Here is a 23,405-nt window from a genome sequence, read left to right on the forward strand (position 1 = left end):
CCACACAGAATTATTTCAGTTACTAGCTTGCACAAAACAAAACAAAGCACACTGCAATACAGAAGCGAGGAGAGCAACCGGCAATATAATATTATGGGTGCTCAGCACCCATGCAGTTGGAGATTCAAGGATCCTATACCTCAAGCATTATCTGTCTTTCAAAGAGTCCCTGTGTGGTTTGTCTCCACGTAGGACCTTGAGAGGTTGAGAGATATAAAGCATACTGTCCCTTATTTATGCTCCCTGCATAGCTGTCAACATTTCCCTTTTTTGAAGGGAAATTCCCTTATTCCGAATAGGATTCCTCGCAAGAAAAGGGAAACGTTAACAGCTATGGTTCCCTGAACCGTTAGACTGGCAAGATAGCATAGGAGATTCTTGGCTTCTCGGGCCTGTAAAGTCCCTGGTACTTTGGGACCCCCTTCATTGGGCTCCTGCCTCCTAGCCTTGGATTCAGTGAGCCCCTGATCTCCAGTATCAGGCTCAAAGCCAGGACCCTGACCCAGCTCCTCAGCCAGAAGCCGAGAAACCTCTGATTTGGTGTCTTGCCCACTGCTAGACTCCCAGGACATGTCAAGGAAGGCTGCAGATTCCCTGCCTTTGCTTGAAAGGCAGGGAAGCTTCTCAGGGCCTGGACCTGCTAAGCCTTAATGTAGAATTGTCACCTTTTTATGGGCAGTAGTGATCCTGGTCATTTAACAACTGTGTGCCAGAAATATATCCAAGTAGGTGTATGGAGATGCTTTGACGGGAAAGCCTTTATCCATTGATCTCTCCCTGTCACTCAGCTTTAAGAGGCATGGAGTTATCTTCTATAAATGGTAATTCAAAGAGTCAGAACACTGGGACAACTTATGCATAATTTCAGACACACCCCTTTGAGCAACATGCTGATTCAACTTCATCTGCATTCTGTTATTATCTGGCTGCTTCCCTTGCCAGGCCTGTTCCCCTCATGCCTCGACAGGCCTTTGGAGAGAAATGCCTGCCCTGCCAATCTCGTGCTTGGTTATCTGTGCTACCCCATCCTAGAGAATATGGGTTTTTCTTTTTGACATTCAGGCTTGAGGAAGCTCCCTGACAACCTTAAGTTTTTCTTAAGTGAAGAGAACGATCAAACGCTAAACCCAACCTCTAGGCTCCCATCAAATCGCATTCCACTTACATTAGATGGTTATGCCTTCCGTCGATAGATGTCCACAGAATTTCCAGCCACGCCTTGGGTGATTTCCTTTTCCTGATATGATTTGCAGAAAAACAAGATCTTCGGCGTTGTGTTCTACCACAAGTTGTTTGCTATGGGTGCAGGAACAGATCCAGTATGACAGTGGTTTCTGATCTTTCTGATGTCATGGACCACATTCCACACTGAGTTTTCTGCTGAAGAACTCCTGTGCACTTGTCATGGGAGCTCTGCACATTATGGAGGTTTCTGCAGCCTGGTACCCACCCACCACCCCTGACCACTGGCCATAGTCCAAGTCACCTGGGTGAAATCAGCTTGAGATCTGGTGCGGTATAGTGGTCAGAATGTCAGACTAGGACCTGGGAGACGCTTCCCACAAACACATTTAAGAGGCTGTAGAATATTAATCAGCCGAAGGCATGGTGGAAGAGGAACATTTTCACCTGTCGCCTAAAAAGATATAATGAAGGCACCAGGTGAGCCTTCCACAAACAGGGAGCAACTACAGAAAAATCTCTTTCTTGTGTTGCCACCCTCTGGACCTCATGTGGAGGAGGCAGACAAAGAAGGGCCTCAGGATGAGTCCAGGATGGTTTATATGGGGAGAGGTGGTCTATTTTTCTGAACTAAAAACCCCCAACTTAACATACTTGCTGAAAGAAACATCAGAGAAACGCACAGGGCTCACACAGTGGTTGTGTCTGCCATATAAAGCACAGAGCTGTCCTCAGACAGAACTGTGTATACTGAAAAGTGCTTAAATCAAGATGGCAAGGGTGAGGACTGAGCGGAAGACAATCCGAACCAGTAAATCTCTGCTAGTTCCTGAGATGTATTAGGAGTTAGTGCATGGAATTGTTGCACATCTTACATCAGTCTTTGGGTGTGCAGGGTGGCTGGCAATCCCACAGAAATCAGATTTGATTTGTTTCAACCTCTGTAGGTTGGATTGCAACACCAAAGTTCCATGAAATGCTGGGGCATGTGGTTGCTTAATTTATTTATGGTAAGATGTAAGAATTTAAGCAACATCTTTGTCTATGTGCCCAAGAAGTAGAAATTAGTAAGATGGGAGAATTTAAGCAACAACTTTGTCTATTTAGAATCACAGAATCAGAGAATCTTAAGAGCTGGAAGGGACACCAAGGGTCATTTAGTCCAGCCCCCTGCAATGCAGGAATCTCAGCTAAAGCATCCATGACAGATGGCCACCCAACCTCTGCTTAGAAACCTCCAAGGAAGGAGAGTCTTCTCCCACCTCTCAGAGTCTGTTCCACTGCTGAACAGCTCTTACTGTCAGAAAGGTTTTCCAAATGTTTCGTCGGAATCTCCTTTCTTGCAACTTGAAGTCATTGGTTTGAGTCCTACCCTCCAGATCAGGAGAAAACAAGCATGCTTCCTCTTCCATGTGTCACCCCTTAAGATATTTAAAATGGCTATCGTATCTCCTCTCAGTCTCCTCTTTTCCAGGCTAAACATACCCAGCTCCTTCAAGTGCTTAGTTTCCAGACCCCTGATCACCTTGGTTGCCTTCCTCTGCGCACGTTCCAGCTTGTCAACATCCTTCTTAAATTGTGGTGCCCAGAATTGGACACAGTATTCCAGGTGTGGTCTGACTATGGCAGAATAGAGTGGTACTCTTACTTCCCTTGATCTGGACGCTATACTTCTGTTGATGCAGCCTAGAATAGCACTCGCTTTTTTTGCTGCTGCATAACATTGTTGACTCGTGTTCAGCTTGTGGTCCACTAAGACTACTAGACCCCTTTCTCATGTACTGCTAGTAAGCCAGGTGCCCCCCCCATCCTATATTTGTGCATCTGGTTCTTCCTGCCTAAGTTACATTTGTCCCTCATGAAATTAAATTTGTTGGCTTGGGCCCAGTTCTCCAATCTAATGGCTTGACAAGCTGGGTTCGGTGAATTTATGGCAGACAAGTTTATTGAGGCCTATAAATCAGGAGTGGGTGACTTTTTCTGGCCTGCAGGCTAGATTGTTTTGCCCCATCCTTGGTGGGCCTAATTTAACAGGTGAGTGGGGCCGCCCACCTATCCGTCACCTGGCTTCACTATGGCCTTTGAAAACAGCTTAGTGCTGCTCCTCTGCAAATCGGCTTGCGGAGGGCTTTTGAGCAGGTCTGAGGAGGTTTAAAGAAGCAGTGTGAAGCTCCTTTCAAGAGCAGTGCTGGAAGAGAAGCAGATTCCATTGAATGGAGACCACTTCCCCCTCCTTGAGCGAGACACACTCCCACCCATCTGTCAGCTGATGAACAGGAGGGAGGGTGCTTTGCTCTAGCAAAGAGACGATTCACTGGGAGCTCATTTTATGCTTCCGATTGTTCCTCTTAAGCCCTGTCCTTACCCATCCACAACCTGATGTCTCGTGGTCCAAGTGAGGACCACGATTCACTGGGAGCTCATTTTATGCTTCCGATTGTTCCTCTTAAGCCCTGTCCTTACCCATCCACAACCTGATGTCTCGTGGTCCAAGTGAGGAATACGATTCACTGGGAGCTCATTTTATGCTTCCGATTGTTCCTCTTAAGCCCTGTCCTTACCCACCCACAACCTGATGTCTCGTGGTCCAAGTGAGGAGGCCTGGCAGGCCACATTTGGCCCGTGGACCAGTGATTCCCCACTCCTGCTATAGACTGTCCATGTTCAGAGGCCACATGCCACTGAATGCCATTCACTGGCATTCATACCTAGCTTGTGGGTCTCCCAAAGCCATATTTGGGAAGGAGGATGCGGGACTAGATGGACCTTCATTTTGATCCAGCAGAGTTTATTGATAAGCTGGAAAATATTGGGCCTGATATTATACACCCAAATCCAGGCAGTGAGTTCCACACTTGCAGATCAACACTGGCACTGCTGGTTGTATCTCTGTCGAACGCGCTGAATGCATTTGAGATGGATAGGCACAGAGGAAAGCCAGCAAGGAAGGGCAGCTCTGACTGCTCACTGCTTTACTACAAGTTTACTCCTCCAAAGTAAGTTCCACTGATTCAATGAGGCTAATTCCAAGCAAGTGTGTACAGGATTACAACCTAAACCTGGATCGTGTCCATAAAATAGCACAACATTCAGGCACAGTACAGACATTGTCCTATCTATTTTCCGTGTTTTATTCGCATTTTATAGTTTCTCACAGAATAGTGGTACATAATGAATTGGAATAAAATCTGAATGGAAACAAGCACGTCACGAGATTGAATTCTGGTAAGAAACAATGAACATCAAGGGAAGCAATTACAGCTGAAGAAAATCCCAGGAGCAAACCTCTCTGGATAAGTTAAAAAAAAATTTTTTTACATGACATTTCACCCACCAATCTGCTTGAGACATGCAGAGACTCTATAGGTGATATAAGGTGAATAAGGATGCAACTATTGTGACTTCCCTGAGGCTTCTTTGCTAGAAGAAGAAGAATAAAGTTGCTTTTATAAATCCCAGAATGTCTCTGTAAGCACATGGCTTAAAGGAGGGGGGGAACAGTCACTATTGTGCATTGTAAGTTCACATCATGGCTGGAATGGTGCTTTCTGGTTGCAAGCCAAACACATGATAAACGAGCTTCAGAACCAAGCGGATCTGAGGAGGAACAATGGCATAAAAAACGTAGGCTGACCCCATAATGCAAACAAGCAGCAAACTGTGGAAGATCCACCATTCAAAAGGATCCATGAGATAAGCCATCGTGATCAGCTGGTATTGCCAGTAGTACCAGGAGAGAGTGCTGAACTTGCGTTTAATAGCCATAGCCGTCTTAACAGTGCTCAGGTGCCACACCTAAGAGAAACAAGTGAACAAACAAATGTTTAATGAGAACTCTAGAGGTTTTGAGAGGAGGCACACACACGCACACAATATTTACTGCTATAATTCCGAATAAATTATACCCTGCTTTTCAACCACACCTAGGTCCCAAAGTGACTTACAAAATAATAAAAAGCACACGGTAGTTAAACATATGCATACTAGGTAAAAACACAGCTAAAATGCATAAACTTTTTTTTTAATTTAAAAAACCAAATACACATAAGATAATTACAATTCAAATGCAAATAAAACCAGTAAAACTTCCACAATAAAGATTGGTAACCAAACTATATGGGGTTGAGAGGGTCAACTAATATTCCTCAGGAAGCCCATGACTTGTTGATGCTTGTAATACTGCAGCCTAAGCCAGGATGTTCATCTATTTTTATTACATGAAACTGAATATTAATTACCATATTTTTATTTTATGTCTATAGCCTTTAAGCCAAGGCAGCTTATGTAATAAACTAGTGCCCAGTTTGGGTGCCATATTTGATGTTGGATTTCACAAAGCACAGCGTGTCCAGAGCAGGGCAACCTCAACGGTGAAGAAAACTGGTCTTGTGAAACAGCAACATATGTTTAGCCTGGATAAGATTAAGGGAAGACAGGATGACTGCTGTCTTCCAAAGTCCAAAAGGCTGTCACACAGAACAGGGGCTCTCACATTTTCTACCCCTGGGGCCCACTTGAGAGGCCTATCAGTCACAAAATGGCGGACGATGGGGCCAGAGCCAATCATAAAATGCCATAGTCAGTGTAGTGGTTGGGAGTTACTTGTGCGTAATCCTGCTCCGTTTGAGCATTAGATTGCCTGGTTAAACACTCCGGACTGCACAGCCCATCTCAGTGTGGCTGCCCTTAGTCACTCGTAGAATCTGTCTGTGGGCGTTTCTTAAAGCGCTGCCAACATAAGAGTTGTTTGACGCCTAAGCGTCTCCTCCTCTCACTGCGCGGGAGTCTCCTGCGCAGGGTGGGCCTGGGGAGCGGGGTGCTTGGGCTCTCCTCACTAACTTCCAACGAAGAGTCCGGGAGCCCCTGCACCTCCCTGTCCCGTTGTTCTCCTGGATCCCTGGTGTTACACTCATTCTCTTCCCCTTCTTCCCAGCTGAGTCTCCCTCTAGCGCTGGGACCTTCTCCTGCAGAATCAGAGACCCTCTCCTTCTCCCGTGCCTCTGATGTCAGTTCCCTGACAGTCAGTTAGGATGCTTGAAGATAGCATAGCTCAGGCTGCTCACTTCCTCCACTTCTGCCTCAGTCTCCTCTTTCCTTTCTGCTCGCTCCACCCTCCTCTTCCTGGTACAGCGGTGACAGCAAAAGAGGAGAAAGCCAAATGAGACACATCTGGGTTCCCAGGAGAGGTTGGTGGGAGACAGCTGCAGACAGCCCACCTGAAACAACCCCGAGACCCACTTTGGTCCCCTGTCTACAGTATGCGAAACACTGAGATGGAAGATGGAGCAAACTTGTTCTCTGTCGCTCCAGAATGAATGGGAGGACATTTCAAAGAAACATATTCCGGTTTAACAATAGAGGAAACCTCCTAACAGGACAACCTGTTTCACAGAGGAACAGATGGCCTCTCCTTCAGTGGCGCTATTTCAGCAGAAGCAACCTCTCAGACATGCACAAAAATTCCTACACCGAGTAGGACTTTGGATTGGCGGAGCTCCAAGGCCCCTTCTAACTCAAAACGTGCCATTATTCTAGGTGAATGAAATACTTTGCTATGTTAATCGGTCAGGTCCTGGCTTTGTTTGATTGAATCATCTGCCTTTACCTACTCCCTGCATAGTAACACCATACTTCAACTTCTTCCCCTATGATTCATGGCATAAACACCCCTGCAATGGGAGCATGCTATCATGTTTTGTGACATTATACTGGGTAAGCAATTTGTAAGCTCCATCCCACCCTGCCCCAAAGAGCTTATTTCTCAGTATCTTTACTTGGAAGTAACTTACCGAGTGAGGAACAGGTGAAGTAACACTGCTGATGGTCAGTACTCCCCCTTTTAAGCATCCCAGCTGAAGTTCTTGCTTTGCAGAGGAGCTGGAAATGCCTGATAAACTATGGCTTAGTGTGTTGTGTGAACCAAACCAGTATAAGTCTGCTTCCTATGTTCCCACACTATTGGGTACAAGCCAAGGTACATCCAGGGTTGTGACTATATTGTGAGTTTCAGAAGTTTGGATCGCAGAAAGTTAATAGGGTAAAAAAGACTGCAGACGTTGCGTAACAGGAATGGCAAAGCTTCCAGACATATCATCTGCCGGGGAAATTGTTCTGGTGGCCAGAACAGGACACAGGTGTGGTCTGCCACTCCACTCTGCCTTCCACACCTGGAATTCTGCGTCCAGTTCTGGGCACCACAAACTGAGAGGAAATATGATAGCCACCTTCAAATATCTAAAGGGCTGTCACATTGAAGATGGAGCAAGTTTCATCTTCTGGAGGGTTCGAGTCTGGAGGGTAGGCCTTGAACCAAAGGCTTGAAGTTACAAGAAAGGAAATTCCGATTAAACATCAGGAGGAACCTTCTGACAGTAAGCTGTTCGACAGTGAAACAGACTCCCTCTAGAGGTTGTGGACCGGCCTCCCTTGGAGGTTTTTAAGCAGAGGTTGGGTGGCCAATTGTCATGATCTACCGTATTTTTCGCTCTATAACACGCAGATTTTTTCTCCTAAAAAGGAAGGGGAAATGTCTGTGCGTGTTATGCAGCGAATGTGTGGTCCCTGGAGCCGAAAAATGAGGCAAAAATCAAACCGCGCTTCAGGGAGAAGGGAAGCCTGAAGAGAGGAAGTGATTGCTTTCCTGCATTCTGCCTCAGGGTCTTACTGCCCGCCCTCTCTGTTTCGTTACTGTGTTTGCTCAAACGGAACAAAGAGCAGGGAAAGCCCCTCCCCTCCAGGCAAGAAGAGAGGAAAAGCAGAGCGTCCGTCCTTCTATCCTCTCCCTGCTCCGGAGGAACAATGTTTGTGAAGGGAAGAGAGATTACAGGTTCGGCTTAAAATTCTGATTTGACTTCCTGCTTTTTGTTTTTGGAGACACACAGCATTCAAATATGCTTTCTTCCATTTAAAGAGGGAGAGAGAGAGAGAGCACACGCTGGCTGGCTTGTGTGGGTGGGTGGGGGGAAACCTTTGCCTTCCTTTCCTCACGTTATAGCCCTCTCCTGCATTCTTAGCCTTCTGTGTTTTTCCTTCCCTCCCCACTTAAAATGTGGTTACAAAGCATGGATCCACATGGATCCTCAGGATCTTTGCATTGGGTCACCCCAAATTCACCATCAGAGCACACAGCATGTCCATGGCTACAGCCTGCCCCCCCAAAATCACACACCCATTGTTGCCTGGGGCTGCAATGGTGCAAAAACGTGGTTACAAAGCATGGATCCACATGGATCCTCAGGATCTTTGCATTGGGTCAGCCAAAATTCACCATCAGAGCACATAGCATGTCCATGGCTACAGCCTGTCCCCCCCCAAAAAAAATCACGCACCCACTGTTGCCTGGGGCTGCAATGGTGCAAAAACGTGGTTACAAAGCATGGATCCACATGGATCCTCAGGATCTTTGCATTGGGTCAGCCAAAATTCCCCATCAGAGCACATAGCATGTCCATGACTACAGCCTGTCCCCCCCCAAAAAAAAAATCACGCACCCACTGTTGCCTGGGGCTGCAATGGTGCAAAAACGTGGTTAAAAGGTATGGGACCACATGGATCCTCAGGATCTTTGCATTGGGTCAGCCAAAATTCACCATCAGAGCACATAGCATGTCCATGGCTACAGCCTGTCCCCCCCCCAAAAAAATCACGCACCCACTGTTGCCTGGGGCTGCAATGGTGCAAAAACGTGGTTAAAAAGTATGGGTCCACATGGATTCTCAGGATTTTTGCATTGGGTCACCCCAAATTCACCATCAGATCACATGTCTGTGGCCACAGCATGAAGCACAAAAATGATACGTCCACTGTTTCATTCAGAATATTTTTTCCCTTGTTTTCCTCCTCTAAAAACGATGTGCGTGTTATGGTCAGGTGCGTGTTATAGAGCGAAAAATACGGTAATTGAGTTTCCTGCACTGCAGGGGATTGGACAAGATGGCCCCTGGAGTCCTTTCCAACTCCACAATTCTATGATTCTTTGAAATGTATTCCTAAAAGGCTAGGAGACTGGTGGGGAAGATGATTCACCCTTATTCTTCCCCACTGCCTCCAGCTAGAGAGAAGGGGCAAACTAGGGTGGAAATCAATACAGTGGTACCTCAGGTTACAGACGCTTCAGGTTACAGACAGTTCAGGTTACAGACTCCACTAACCCAGAAATAGTACCTCGGGTTAAGAACTTTGCTTCAGGATGAGAGCAGAAATTGTGTGGCGGCGGCACGGTGGCAGCGGGAGGCCCCATTAGTTAAAGTGGTGCTTCAGGTTAAGAACAGTTTCAGGTTAAGAATGGACCCACGGAATGAATTAAGTACTTAACCCGAGGTACCACTGTAGAAACATTTTGAGAAGCAGACTGCAGCGAGAGGTTTTAAGAGAGATTCAGAGAGAAGGGAAGCTCCAGGAAGTGCCTTTTTGTAGTGAGGGGAGCTGCCTCACTCTGGGAATCCGGTGTGGGGCAGTGGTTTAGTCTGCCTGCTGTGAGTGTTAAACTGTGTCTCCACCTAGGCTCAGCCTGTACATTTGTAGATAAATGTAAACATAACAAAACACCACAAGTCTCCACTAACTTCTTTCCAAAGGAAACCCAACTCAGGCAAGTGCCACGGCCATGGAATTTCTCACCACTGGAGTAAGCATGACCGTGTGACGCTTCTGTAAAAGGCAAGGAAAGTTTGTTTCTGGGGCATGTTTTGAGCTAAAAATGCTTCACCTGTAAAAGCCCCAAAGGCCAGAGATACCAAGGTTACTTCTGCGACAGGGTGTGCCAGGAACATCTCATGAATTTTAAGTTGCATCTTAGAACAGGTTTACACTCATCAGCTGGCGACTGTATTAATAAGCCAATATGCAAGGCGGCCCAAATATTAATCTCCCCATTAGAAAATTATGTAAATTATGACAAATCAGCTGTGTGCATGCTAGGGCCTAGACATCAGTTTCCTGGCTTACACAATGCTTTATGCATGTGACTGGGAGGATCAGGGACTGGGAAGAGGAGGAATGGTGGAGACCGCCTCCCCAGCTTGACCCTTCCAAAGAAGAAGACAGTTCGGAATTACAACAGGGGTTTGAGGGAGATCACAGTTCAGAGGCAGATGAGGGGAAAAGCTGTGAAATAATGGGAGAGGAGGAGGAGGAAGAATAAGCATTAGAGCAGGGGTGTCTAACTCAAATTCATCGGGGGCCGCATCAGCAGTTTGGTCACCCTCAAAGGGCCGGTTGTATCTGTAGGACTTACAGTACAGGAGAGAAGGGTTCAGGCAGCCGTTGGATCTGTCACATCACAGGATGGCATGCGCTCAATATAAAAACAAGTGGAGGTTTCCTGAATGCATGTAAAGTGGAGGTTTCCTGGGTAGAACGGCCGGCGCCGCTAGAGGGCAGACGTTCTCTGGCTTGTAGGCTGCCGCGCATGCGCTGAAAAGGCGGCTTTCTTGTGTAAAAAAAAAAAAAGCGAGAATAAAAGGTGAAGGCTGGCAGTCGGCGGCGGCTACACGGGCCACATGACGAGGTCTGGCAGGCCGGATTCGGCCCGCGGGCCTTGTGTTTGACACCCGTGCATTAGAGGGACAGATGACGAACACAGTGTCTTTAGAAAACATTCCAGACCGCCCCTCTCCCAGAACCTGATAAGCCTTGAAAATAGGAGAGTAAAGAGCTCAAAGGCAGAGGGCAGGTAGCAGCAACCACAGCGATGGTGCAAGTGAGAGGGAGGGGGTGGAGACTCATTCAGGGCAAAGCCATTGTTCCAAGAGGCTGCATTTCCAAGCCTCTCTCTGTGAAAACTGAATAAAAAGCAGTTGGTAAAGACTTTTCCTTGTCTTATCCATTCCTGGCAACCTGCCGTGCGGGTTGGATCCTCTGCCGGCTGACATCTAGCCTATAATTTCTCTCAAACCAACTTCAATCCAAACTGAGAAAGAGAATCAGACCCTCCAAGTTTCCCTATTTTCCAGGGCCAGTCCCGGATTTACAGAAGCCATCCCAGTTTCTGATTTGATCCTGGAATGTCCCACATTTCTTTAGGACGTTCCTATTTTCATCGAAGAAATATTGGAGGGTGTGGTAAAGGTAAAGGTAAAGGTACCCCTGACCATTAGGTCCAGTCATGACTGACTCTGGGGTTGCGGCGCTCATCTCGCTCTATGGGCCGAGGGACAGCTTCCGGGTCATGTGGCCAGCTTGACTAAGCCGCTTCTGGTTCCTATTTATCTACTAGCACTTTGACGTGCTTTCGAACTGCTAGGTTGGCAGGAGCAGGGACCGAGCAACGGGAGCTCACCCCGTCACGGGGATTCAAACCGCCGACCTTCTGATCAGCAAGTCCTAGGCTCTGTGCTTTAACCCACAGCGCCACCTGCGTCCCTGTGGTAAAGTAAAGGTAAAGGTACCCCTGCCCGAATGGGCCAGTCTTGCCAGACTCTAGGGTTGTGCGCTCATCTCACTCTATAGGCCGGGAGCCAGCGCTGTCCGCAGACACTTCTGGGTCACGTGGCCAGGTGACAAGCTGCATCTGGTGAGCCAGCGCAGCACACGGAACGCCGTTTACCTTCCCGTTGGTAAGCGGTCCCTATTTATCTACTTGCACCCGAGGGTGCTTTCGAACTGCTAGGTTGGCAGGCGCTGGGACCGAGCAACAGGAGCGCACTCCGCCGCGGGGATTCAAACCGCCGACCATGCGATCGGCAAGTCCTAGGCGCTGAGGCTTTTACCCCCAGCGCCACCCGCGTCCCTGTGGTAGGATGTCACTATTTTCATCGGAGAAATGCTGGAGGCTATGCTAGCTTTGTTTTAAGTTGGTAATAGGAACACAGCCTTAAACTGATTTAACAATTAATGCCTATTCCCAGGGTACTCTAGAAACTGCAATTAACAAGCTACATTTCCCAATATTCTTGGGGGGGGGGGGCATGTCTGTTAAAGTGGTAAAAAATCGACAGAAAATGTATATCGTCTGTGAGGCAGATGTGTGTGAAGAGGTTTGTGGACACAGAGGTTCAGAAAGTGCTGCATCAAACACCTAATGCCAGAACATGGAAGAAAAAGAGGCTTTGACTCAACACTCTCAGCAGGAGATTCAAAGATCCAGTAGGCAAGCCCAGTGTCGTGAGAGTGACACCTTCTGGTCATTGGAGAGAAATAAGGCCATTTCCAGCTACGCAGGCTGTGTTAAGCTTTCCATAAGCTACCTTGCTAGATAGTGATCTAAAATAGAGTTTCCTAGTGGAAAGCCCATTTTTAAATAATTGCATGCTGATTATTGGCTGATAAAGTATGAAAAATGTCTGTCTCCCACTTTCTACATCACAAGAACATGAACAATGACATGCCAAAGGTGCACAGAGTCCTTCCATATATCCGTGGTTATTCAGATACTGCACATTTGAAGCACTAAAACTTAGGTTCTGGGATTAAAACGTGGTCAGATCTACCTCAAATTAAGCCAGGCTCCACAGAAAGCTACTTCATTAACACCGTGAAAAGCATTCTTGTTCAAAACACTTAGGGCAGAGTGAGATCACACCCAATGTTTGTTGACTCACACACTGATCAGAACAAAGTAAGTCCTGCTGGTTATTTTCAGGTCTATGAGGATTACATACCGCCCCATACCCGGAGGTCTCAGGGCGGTTCACAGAAAAGATCACAACATATATAATCAGAATAAAAACAACCCAATAACACACACACACACACACACACACACACACACAGAAAAGAGCCACATTTTAAAAGGGCATAGGTTGTCAACAGAGCAACCAAAGGCCTGGTTAAAAAGGAACATTTTTGCCTGGCGCCTAAAAGTGTGTAAGGAAGGCACCAGGCGAACTTCCCTGGGGAGAGCATTCCACAGACGGGGAGCTACTGTAGACAAGGCACCCTCCGGACCTCTTGAGGAGGAGACACAAGAAGGAGGGCCTCAGAAGATGTAGGTTCATATGGGAAGAAGCGGTCCTTGAGGTATTGTGGTCCTGAGCCACCGAAGGCTTTATAGGATTAAGTGAATCATAGAATCATAGAATCATAGAGTTGGAAGAGACCACAAGGGCCACCGAGTCCAACCCCCTGCCAAGCAGGAAACACCATCAGAGCACTCCTGACATATGGTTGTCAAGCCTCTGCTTAAAGACCTCCAAAGAAGGAGACTCCACTGTCGAATTCCACTGTCGAACAGCTCTTACTGTCAGGAAGTTCTTCCTAATGTTTAGGTGGAATATTCTTTCTTGGATTAAGTGGTAATGATCAACTTGCTTCAGTTTTGAGTTTGGGGGCTGTATTTAATAAATGTGTACACCACCCCTCAGGTAGATCTCAGGGTGATTCACAATATAAACTGTAGAGCTATGGCTTTCTCACGAGGCTTGCTGGGGTTTTTGAAACATTATTCATCCAATTATTCATCTAGTTTGGTGTAGGAGTGCAAATATCCAGAGTGTGGGGTCAGGTGGGATTACTATGAGGAATTATAAAATACGCATCAAGCCATTGTGTCCACGATGAATGCATTGTGTTGACTGGGTTTAATTCATTGATTCATTGAAATTCATTTCTGATCAAATCCCACAACCTTGTGCATCTCTGGCCATTTTCTCTCCTGCACATTTGTTTTTCTTGACAAGTCACGTATGCAGCCCAGTTGCTTCCAGTTGCTTGCCAGGAAGGCATCCTGGGCCATAAAGATAGTGGGCAAGTTTCTTTGATGTAGCTTTTCTGATATGTTAATCTTAGGATGTTAATCTTAGGGCCAGGAAACAGATCTCACCTGAAGGTGATAATGATCACTGTCTTCCTGGCCATCCTCCTTATCATGTATATTGCTTGTTTATCACCTCCAGGGTTGCCAAATGCACTCCTTTGTAGTTCTGTTTTGTTTACCCCAGAAATATGCGTGCTTAGTTTTGGTATTTTAACTTTGTCCCCACGTGGGGTTTGTTGAAATGCTCAGAAGAAATCTGATTGGTTCTTACCAACTCTCTGTAAAAGTTCTTTTGTGAATAAAATGACCTGGGCCAAGGGGTGGAGAGACAAGCAGAGAGTATTACATGCACCCTTCCCAGAGTCTTGCTGGTTCAAGCCTCTGTGTGTAGTCTTATTAATCAGAGTTCAATCCTTCCTTTGCTTTAGGAACGCCTCAATTTGGGGCTTAAGCCGGAGACTTCCAGTTCAGGTTGGGTGAAGATCATGTGGGATGGTGATACTCTTTCCCCAAAAAATCCTTCTGAAACCTGGTGCCTTTCCTAAATTTTGAACTTCAGCCTCAAACATTGCAGTCCAAAACACCTGAAGAGCAACAAGTTAGAAAAAGCTGGTTTGGAGTGCAGTTGTAATATAAAACAAGAATTCTCATCGCAAAGCAAGAATTCTCATCGCAAAGCATTGGAAGACACAAGATCTACCCACCTTGGAAGAATGGCAGATGCAACTAATAGACTATATGGAGATGGCGGAAATGACTGGCAGAATCCGAGACCAGGGAGAAGAGTCGGTGGAAGAAGTTTGGAGGAAATTTAAAATTTACTTGCAGAAACATTGTAAAATTTTTGAATGTTGATGACATTGAAATGATTTGAAGGGGCTCTAGCAACAAGGTAAAAAGTATAAGGGGACTAATAATAGATAAACTAATAGATCGGGAATTTGCTGAACTAAATTTAAAAGGGATACAATAATGGGAGACGTGAGGAAGTCAGGAAAATAAGTCAATTTAAAGTGGAGAGATTAAGAAAGAGAGAAATTTTGTTTTTCTTCTATATGTGTTTTTTTCTTCTTCTTTTTGTGTTTAATGTTTGTATTTTTGTATTTTGTATTTTTGTGCTTTTGTATTTGTTTTGTATTTGCCTTTTGTGTTTTTAAACTTTTCTATTGTTAAAACCTAATAAAATATTGTAATATAAAACAAGGTTGAAATAACAAGCAGGAAGCGTAAGAACAGTCTCTAGAGGGCACCAAAGACCAAGCTGTAGCAGAGAGAAGACTCAAGTCCTGTTCAGAATTGGGCAGGGCAAGGGGGCCTCCAATCACACAGCCTCCGGCTAGCCATCCTGACCCTTACTACACCTGATATCCAGGGGTGGTATTCAACTACGTTTTATACAGAGTAGACCCACTGAAATTAATGGACGTAACTTACATCATGTTCATCTGCTCTGTGTAAAACTTAATGGAATAGCACCCCATGTGCTGGATGGCAAATAAGCATAGTCGACTCTCAACGTAATAGCCAAAACCACATACAGTGGTACCTCGGGTTAAGTACTTAATTTGTTCCGGAGGTCCATTCTTAACCTGAAACTGTTCTTAACCTGAAGCACCACTTTAGCTAATGGGGCCTCCTGCTGCTGCCGCGCTGCCGGAGCACGATTTCTGTTCTCATCCTGAAGCAAAGTTCTTAACCCGAGGTACTATTTCTCGGTTAGCGGAGTCTGTAACCTGAAGCGTATGTAACCGGAAGCATATGTAACCTGAGGTACCACTGTATGATCAGAACAACCTTGTAAAAACCGTAAAAAGTGCAGCGCAGCACATATCACACTCTCTCAAGACCGCTGTTGATTCTCTCTGCACTTCTGAATGCTCTCCCAGGGTGTGTGCACTGGTGGGTGGGATTGCCAAAGGTTTTCCCCCACTCTCCCACCCCCTTTTAATTTTTAAAAAACTTTTTCAGCCAAGCACATAAATCTGCGACCACATGTTTAATGCACGTAAGTTGCGAGCTGACTGTACATACCTACACCCATAGACTCCGAACGCACGAAGCTTCCAACAACACATTGACATCTATGCACAAAGGCTGCTTTGCACACATGCTGAATATGTGGATGTCACAGTTAAGGAACAACTATGATTCCTCACATCTATGCACACACATAAACACAGCAAAAGCAGCTGCCAACAACTTCAGAGCTGCTCTCTCCCCTTGTCACTTTAAAGTGATAAAGCCATTTCCGACTATGGGGAGGAGAGGGGGTTGCGGTCTAGCCCCTCCTCCCCAAGCGCGGGGGCTAACCTTGGCCCCCGCGAGAGTTGGGGGAATCCCTGGGCGTGCTCGCGACCCCGCCCGCCTATCGGCGGGCCGGGGGGAGGCGTGGCTTAAGGTATTTTAAGCCGGGCACGCCCAGGGTCCGCCCTCTTCACTCCCGACCAGCTGAGAGGTTTGGATCTCTTACCCGGTCTTCCTCAAGCCTGTTCAAGCGTCGTGGGATTTGTTTTTTCAACTGCGTTCAGCTGCCCTCACCTTCAGCCGGAGCTGAAATCACTAGCGGGATCTCGGTCTTTGCTGGAGCTGGAATCTCGATCCCGCGCTTGGAAAGGGTAACACACGCTTGCCAGGTCTCCCTTCTCTGTGGGGTTCGTTTAAACCTCCTTGCTCTTTGGAGCCGATTCCTCCCCTCGCCTGCTGTCGCTCCGTGCGTCCTTCTCCCGCTCCTTTAGCCCTTTAGCCCTCCTCCCCCTCCTCTTTTTTCTTTTGTTTTTATATTTTTGTTTGTCCTTATAAAAAAACAAAAAACAAAAAAAAGCAAACCCTTGAATCCTTGTGTGCCGGAACCCTGTCTGTTTGGTGCTTGCGGTTTCAATCAGATGCAGCCGGGTCCTCAGGTTTCGGTGTTTATTTTCGCGGTCAGTGGTGTGCCAAAAGGTGGCCCGCGGAGTGGCAAGGGCAGCCCATCACCAGGGATCTTACCTTCTTGGAGTTCTTCCCGATTGTCGTAGCAGTGCATTTGTGGGCGGATCAATTTCGTAATCGCAGGGTTTGTTTTAACACCGACAATCAAGCAGTGGTAGCGGTCCTTGCTAGGCAATCTGCACGGTCCACCAGAGTGGGTAACCTATTGCGCGCTTTCGTCCTTCTGTGTTTAGAACAGAATATTTACTTTTCAGCCAAATTCGTGCCTGGCATTAATAATGACATCGCGGGCGCTCTATCTCGTTTTCAGATGGAGCGCTTCCGCTCGTTAGCGCCAGAAGCGGACCAATCATCAATGCCTTTCCCGAAGCATCTCTGGAGGATTGGGAGCGAGACATAATGAAGGGAGTATTCGGTGCAGTGGCCCCGTCCACAATGAGATCGTATAAGAAGGCTTGGGTCGATTTTTTAAGATTTCGCGCACGCATCCCTGGCTCTAGTAGTCACACCACTCCCTCAACCAGGGAGGTCCTCCGCTACTTGGCACACATGAGGGAGTTAGGCCGGGCTCCTAAGACACTCAATATTCACTCAGCAGGGATCTCGTATTTTTGTAAAACATTTTTCAAGAAAGACCCCTGCGCAGCCTTCATTGTGCGCAAAACTCTGGAGGGATGGCGCAGACAGCAACCCCCATGTGCGGACAGGAGGCGGCCCGTAACTTATGAAATTCTGTTTAAGATTCACAAAGTTCTTCGTGAAATTTGCTGGTCAAAGCACGAAGCGCGTTTATTCTCAGCAGCGTTTTCCATAGCTTTCTTCGGCGCCCTACGTGTAGGCGAGGTAGTATGTGAAGGGGATGCCACACAGTCTCAGAGGGGAATTTTGATGAGCGACCTGACCCTTTCTAGAACCGATCTCATAGTGCGGGTTCGGAGCTCAAAGACAGATCAGCAGGGCAAGGGGGCCCTGCTCCGGCTGCCGGCAGCTCTCGGGAAGGGCCCTTGTCCGGTTCGGGACACGAGGCGTTTTCTTTACCTAAGGCCTAGCGGACCCGGTCCGCTTCTGATACATGCGGACGGATCCCGCCTTACTAGACACCAGTTCACTAGGGTTATGCGGTCGGCATTGTCGGCTTGTGGTTTCCCGGCATCAGAATTTGCTGCTCACTCCTTCCGTATTGGCGCAGCCACCACTGCAGTACATATGGGGCTCCCCACGGAGAGGATTAAAGACTTGGGGAGGTGGAAATCTAACGCGTACAAGGCCTATGTGAGAAGCAACTTGTGACTGCGTGTTACACCCCTGACCTCCGCCCACTTTTCTATTTGCCTTTCAGAACCCACGAGATTGCGCATTTGGTTGGTGGGCCACAGCATCGTGCACTGGGCCAAGTTTCATGCCTTGAGAAGCGGTCTGGGCGGCAACCTGAGTTTACATCCCAGGGTGGAGCTGGTTTGGATAGCGCGTAGAGGGATGCGCTGGAGTGAATTCAAACCAGCCGTGATGGCCAGGGCTGCGGCCGAGGGTCCGCCTGACGCCCTAGTGATTCAATTGGGAGAAAACGATCTCGCTTATCGCAAGGCGATCGATCTGAGGTGGCACATTTTTGATGATCTGACCGAGTTGGTAATTGCATACCCACATATCACAATAATTTGGTCCTCGTTGCTTGAGAGGAGGACATGGAGAGATTGCGTGAGCCCAGTAGGAGTCAACAAGGCGAGAAAGGTTTTAGAACGAGCGGTGGAACGTAGAGTGGCAGCTCTGGGCGGGTTCGTCATCAGACACCCGGGCATCCAGTTCAGCAACGAGGCCCTCTACAGAAGGGATGGCGTGCATCTGTCAGATGCAGGGAACGACCTATGGTTGGGTGATATCATAGCGGGGATTAGGTCCTGGGTTCAGGGGTTTCCATAGCAGGGCGTAGGAGTTGGTTACAGGTTTGAAGGTATTGGCGGCGAGCTTTGCTCGAGTGGCGGTTAGGCATTGGCTGGGGTTCAATTGTTATGCAAATGGATGGGGGGGAAGGAACGCCATCACCTTCCCCCAGGAAATGGGGTAGTCCGGTACAGGACTCCGAGGGGCGTTGTCTTGTCCGAAACCTACCTAGGTAAGGGCCCCCGGCACGCCCCAAGCGGTGACACCCGTGGGATCCTAGTTGGCGTACTCCAATGGGGGCCTCCCACGGTTAGTGTTAACCCTTCCCGGACATCATGCCGGGTAGCGGATAGGAGCCAATGCCTAGGGCCAATACCTTCAATTCTCTAATCAATAAAGTTGTGGCCATTTCATGCCCATTAAACTTAAACATTGTGTCCTGTGTCTTTCTTTCTGGGGGAGGGGTTTTGACACGCAATGTGCTTTTTAAAAAAATCCCAGAGAAAACATAAGACTATTTTATATTTTGCAGAGGGAAAAAGATTAGTTCTCAGAGTTTCTCTCTATGTTTGGGTTGTTCCCAAAGTTTGGGGAATTGGAAACAAATGTCAGTTTATCAGAATGAAAAAATGAGGGAAAGTGCAGAGGAGACAAAGGAGAGAGAGATTTCATCAGTCCTCTGGGCATATCTACATTGAAGACATGTCCATTTTATAGCAATGTTACAGCTGCTCCCAGAGAATCATGGGAACAATATTTTGGTGAGAATACTGTCTCTGTTTGAGACCCCTAGCTTTCAGTTCCCAAAGTTTCCCAGAGAGGGAAAGTCTGTTAAATCATTTTAATTCTGTGGTGTGGATGTGATTACTCTCAGCATTAAAGGAAATGAATGTAAAAGCTACCTGCTCCTTCCTTAGGATTTGCTAAAATTTCTCAGCAACTTTCTCCTGTTCTCAGTAGTAACCAACCAGTGATCTGGTCCTCATCTCTTTCTGCCCATTCAGAGAACTCTAGCAACTCTAGAAAGCAGAAGAAATTTGTCCAAATTTAATAATATTATAGTATCAAAACCATAGCGACCCATGAAACAATACATACATGAGGGAAATAATAAGTTTATCTATTTACACATATGCTATTTGGTTCTGTAACCTTAATTATATTTTAGTGTTACTTTTTGTTATTGTTGTTATTGATGTTTTCCCCTGCTTTTTAATGCATTTTTATGTAATCCCCCTTTTCTCTTTTCTTCTGATTTACTTTAATTCTCTGTAATACTCTCAGCGAAATAGAAATAAATAAATAAAATTAGAAAGCAGAAGAAATGGCACTGTGGAATGGATATAGAAAGCAGATTGCAGTATATGGGAAACAGTGAAGGTGATCAGATTCAAAGGAGGACAGGGCTCCTTTCCCATTAACAGTTTGGGAGGAGCATACATACACTTTACTGGGGCTAAGGGGTGCGCAGGGACTGAGTCAAGGCTGGCTGTCCCATTACCACAAGGAAAAAGTGAGGCTAAATTGTAAATTATGCTTAAGAATGTCTGTCCAAATTTATTAATCCTCTATTTACCTTTGGTGCCCTGAACTTTTAAGATTTGCTGTACTCCATCTGCTGGAACAGAACAAGCAGTGCTATTTTTCTAGAAAAAGAGGTGCCAGAACTCATCACAAATGCCTCCCTCATTCTCTTAGAATAGCAATGGTGCCATTCTAAGTTCCAGTGAATCCTGGCTGAAAAAAAGCCCTGAGAACAAGTATTCCAACCAATGTGTCGTAGTCCCCACCTTTCTCCCTTTCTCCCGTAGTCCCCACCTTTCTCCCAGCAAGCATAAGAACACACAAAAGGGAAACAGGATCTGGCTACATGTCCCAACACCAATCATCTTCTTCTTCCCCCCAACCTGTTGACTACGGCCTCTGGCAGCCATGCAACCCCAATCAGAGTGAAAGTTTACATGGGTTGCATACGGATGTGACACGCTACCTTTCACATAAATGTTGAACATGTGACCAGAAAACACAATACTGGCCACGACCCTGAACTGAGATGGGACAAAGCGGCTTGTCTGAACACATCTGGAGCAGCCAGCCCCCCAGATCTTCATTGTCCATTATACCTAAACAGTTTTGACCTTTAGTAAAGGTAAAGGAACCCCTGACCATTAGGTCCAGTCGTGGCCGACTCTGGGGTTGCGGCGCTCATCTCGCTTTACTGGCCGAGGGAGCCAGCGTACAGCTTCCGGGTCATGTGGCCAGCATGACTAAGCCGCTTCTGGCGAACCAGAGTAGCGCACGGAAACGCCGTTTACCTTCCCGCCGGAGCGGTACCTATTTATCTACTTGAACTTTGACGTGCTTTTGAACTGCTAGGTTGGCAGGAGCAGGGACTGAGCAACGGGAGCTCACCCCGTCATGGGGATTTGAACTGCCGACCTTCTGATCGGCAAGTCCTAGGCTCTGTGGTTTAACCCACAGCGCCACCCGCAACCTTTAGCTGAATGTATAAATTACTTATTTTAGTCTTCCAGATTGCTATTTCTACACCTTATACCATTACTGTGCCTTCTCATTGCTTCAGGTTTCCCCCCCTTCTGTACATCAAGGGATGCTTTGGCCCTTTCCATGTAGAGGTGCCCGAGTGTCCTTCTTACTGCTGTCTGCGCGCATTTACTCAGAGATGGGGCACAGGAGCAGAGGAAGATGCCGTCTACCAAGTCAGGCCACTGGGCCAGCTGGCTCACTACTGTCTACACTGGTTGGCTGACAGAGCCTCTCCAGGATTTCAGACAGGCGTCTCCCCACAGCCCTAGCTAGAGATGCCAGGGATTGGGACCTTCTGCATGCAGAGCAGATGCTCCACTGCTGAGTTTTGGCCCTTCAAAGCTCTGCATTATGGTCTACAGATGTCAATTTTATTTTCTTGTTAATTATGCTGCTTTTAAATGTGTATATTATATTTGACTTCCTTTAGCAATGTTTTCTTCTGAAATGTTTAAAGATAATTTTTGCTGTTGTATTAAATGCACATTCTGTAGCTGACCTGCTTTGTTTTGAAATCTTTAAGGCAATATTTTTACTTTCCTGTTAATCAATGTTGCTTGGAAGGCATACTTAATATGCGACTTTCTCCAGTATTGTTTAATTTGGATTGTTTTTATTTTATGTGTATAGCTGAAGCAGCATCTCCACCCCACCCCATTGTTCAGGCCCAACACTGAGGTCCAGCTCTGAAGACCTTCTGGCGGTTCCCTCATTGCAAGGAGTGAAATTATAGGGATCCTGGAAGAAATCCTTCTCAGTAGTCACACCCGCCCTGTGGAACGCCCTCCTCTCAGATGTCAAAGATAAGCAACTATATGACTTAGTAGACATCTGAAGGAAGCTTTTAATGACTGATGTCCCCTTTCCCCTCTGTGTTTTGCTGGAAGCGGTCCAGAGCAGCTGGGGTAACCTAGTCAGATGGGCAGGGTATAAGAAAAGAATTGTTGTGGTTAGGTGTTTGTGTTGTAAACTGCTTTTTAAAAGATGTTTTTCTTAAAAACAAAGTGGTATAGAAATAATAATAATAATAATAATAATAATAATAATAATAATACCCTAGGCCTCACTCACCTGTTTCCAAGAGAGAACCAAGAGAACCAAGAAATACTATTTATTGTTTTTTCATTTTTTACGTGTGTGTCTTATCTTACTCTATGCACTTGTAATTTTGCACTTTTCATTGCTTAACAAGGAAACTATCATTTCCTAGAGAATTAGAGAGTGCTTGGGCAGCAAACTCTATGACCCTAGAGGAGGGCGTGTGCTTCAAAACCAGGGCTCAATTGGGCGGGCGTGTCTCGAACCCAGCAATCTGGCTGAAGTGTATTTAAAATGTCAAGGAAATAAACAACTATCTGACTTTTAGAAGACATCTGAAGGCAGTGCTTTTTAAAAATTAACCAAAATGTTTAGGGGTACTCTCATTCTGACTCAGGAAAATCACCATTTTATAGTTCATATGGGGGGGGGGATACAGTAAATGGACAAAAGTACAAAGATTCACAAAATGTTTAGGGGTATGCGCCCCCGCCCCCCAGAATAAAAGCACTGTCTGAAGGCAACTCTGTTTAGGGAAGTTTTTAATGTTTGATGTTTCATTGTCTTCTTAATATTCTGTTGGGAGCCGCCCAGAGTGGCTGGGGTATAAATAAATTATTATTATTATTATTATTATTATTATTATTATTAGGTTCAGGCATGACCCACCACCCTGGCCCTTTCCCTCCTTACCTGGCACCCTGAGCTTAGGGGTTCATAGGTTGCAGCGCCAGCCTTCCTGGTCCCCAAAAGCCGCTTTCAGCACACTGGGCCTTATTCAGCCCAGGCCTCAGAACAGCTTGGCTTTGATTGGACAGCCCTGCCTAGATGGCAGCCTATGAGCTTGACCCGCTGAGGGAGGCCTGGCACTCTAGGACTTGTCGTCTGTGGCCCTTTTATGCCTGAGAACTACATGTCCCAGAGTTCCCTAATTCTACAAGCTTTACCTCTGAGCACAGTGCAGAAAAAGCTAGCGGCATGTGGGGAGTTGGCAGTGCCGGATTTATGTACAAGCTAAACAATCTATAGCTTAGGGCCCCACTCTTTTGCCCCCCCCCCCAAATTACACTATTAATATACTGCAGTTCAACAATTACTTTGAGAAAATACATATTTTGTTATGTGCAAATGGCTT

At 46.5% G+C, this 23,405-nt stretch overlaps 1 long non-coding RNA gene across 1 annotated transcript; it reads right to left on the reverse strand.

Moving 5' to 3' along the window:
* Positions 1-4,289: 4,289 nt before the first annotated feature.
* Positions 4,290-23,168, reverse strand: LOC309533321. Its single transcript, XR_014220114.1, has 3 exons — positions 22,964-23,168; positions 19,588-19,704; positions 4,290-4,977 (listed from the first exon to the last, which is right to left on the reverse strand). It is a non-coding gene; the product is annotated as an uncharacterized lncRNA (long non-coding RNA).
* Positions 23,169-23,405: the final 237 nt, after the last annotated feature.

This window comes from Podarcis vaucheri (assembly GCF_965113315.1).
Source record: "Podarcis vaucheri genome assembly, chromosome: 5".
NCBI lineage: Eukaryota > Metazoa > Chordata > Lepidosauria > Squamata > Lacertidae > Podarcis > Podarcis vaucheri.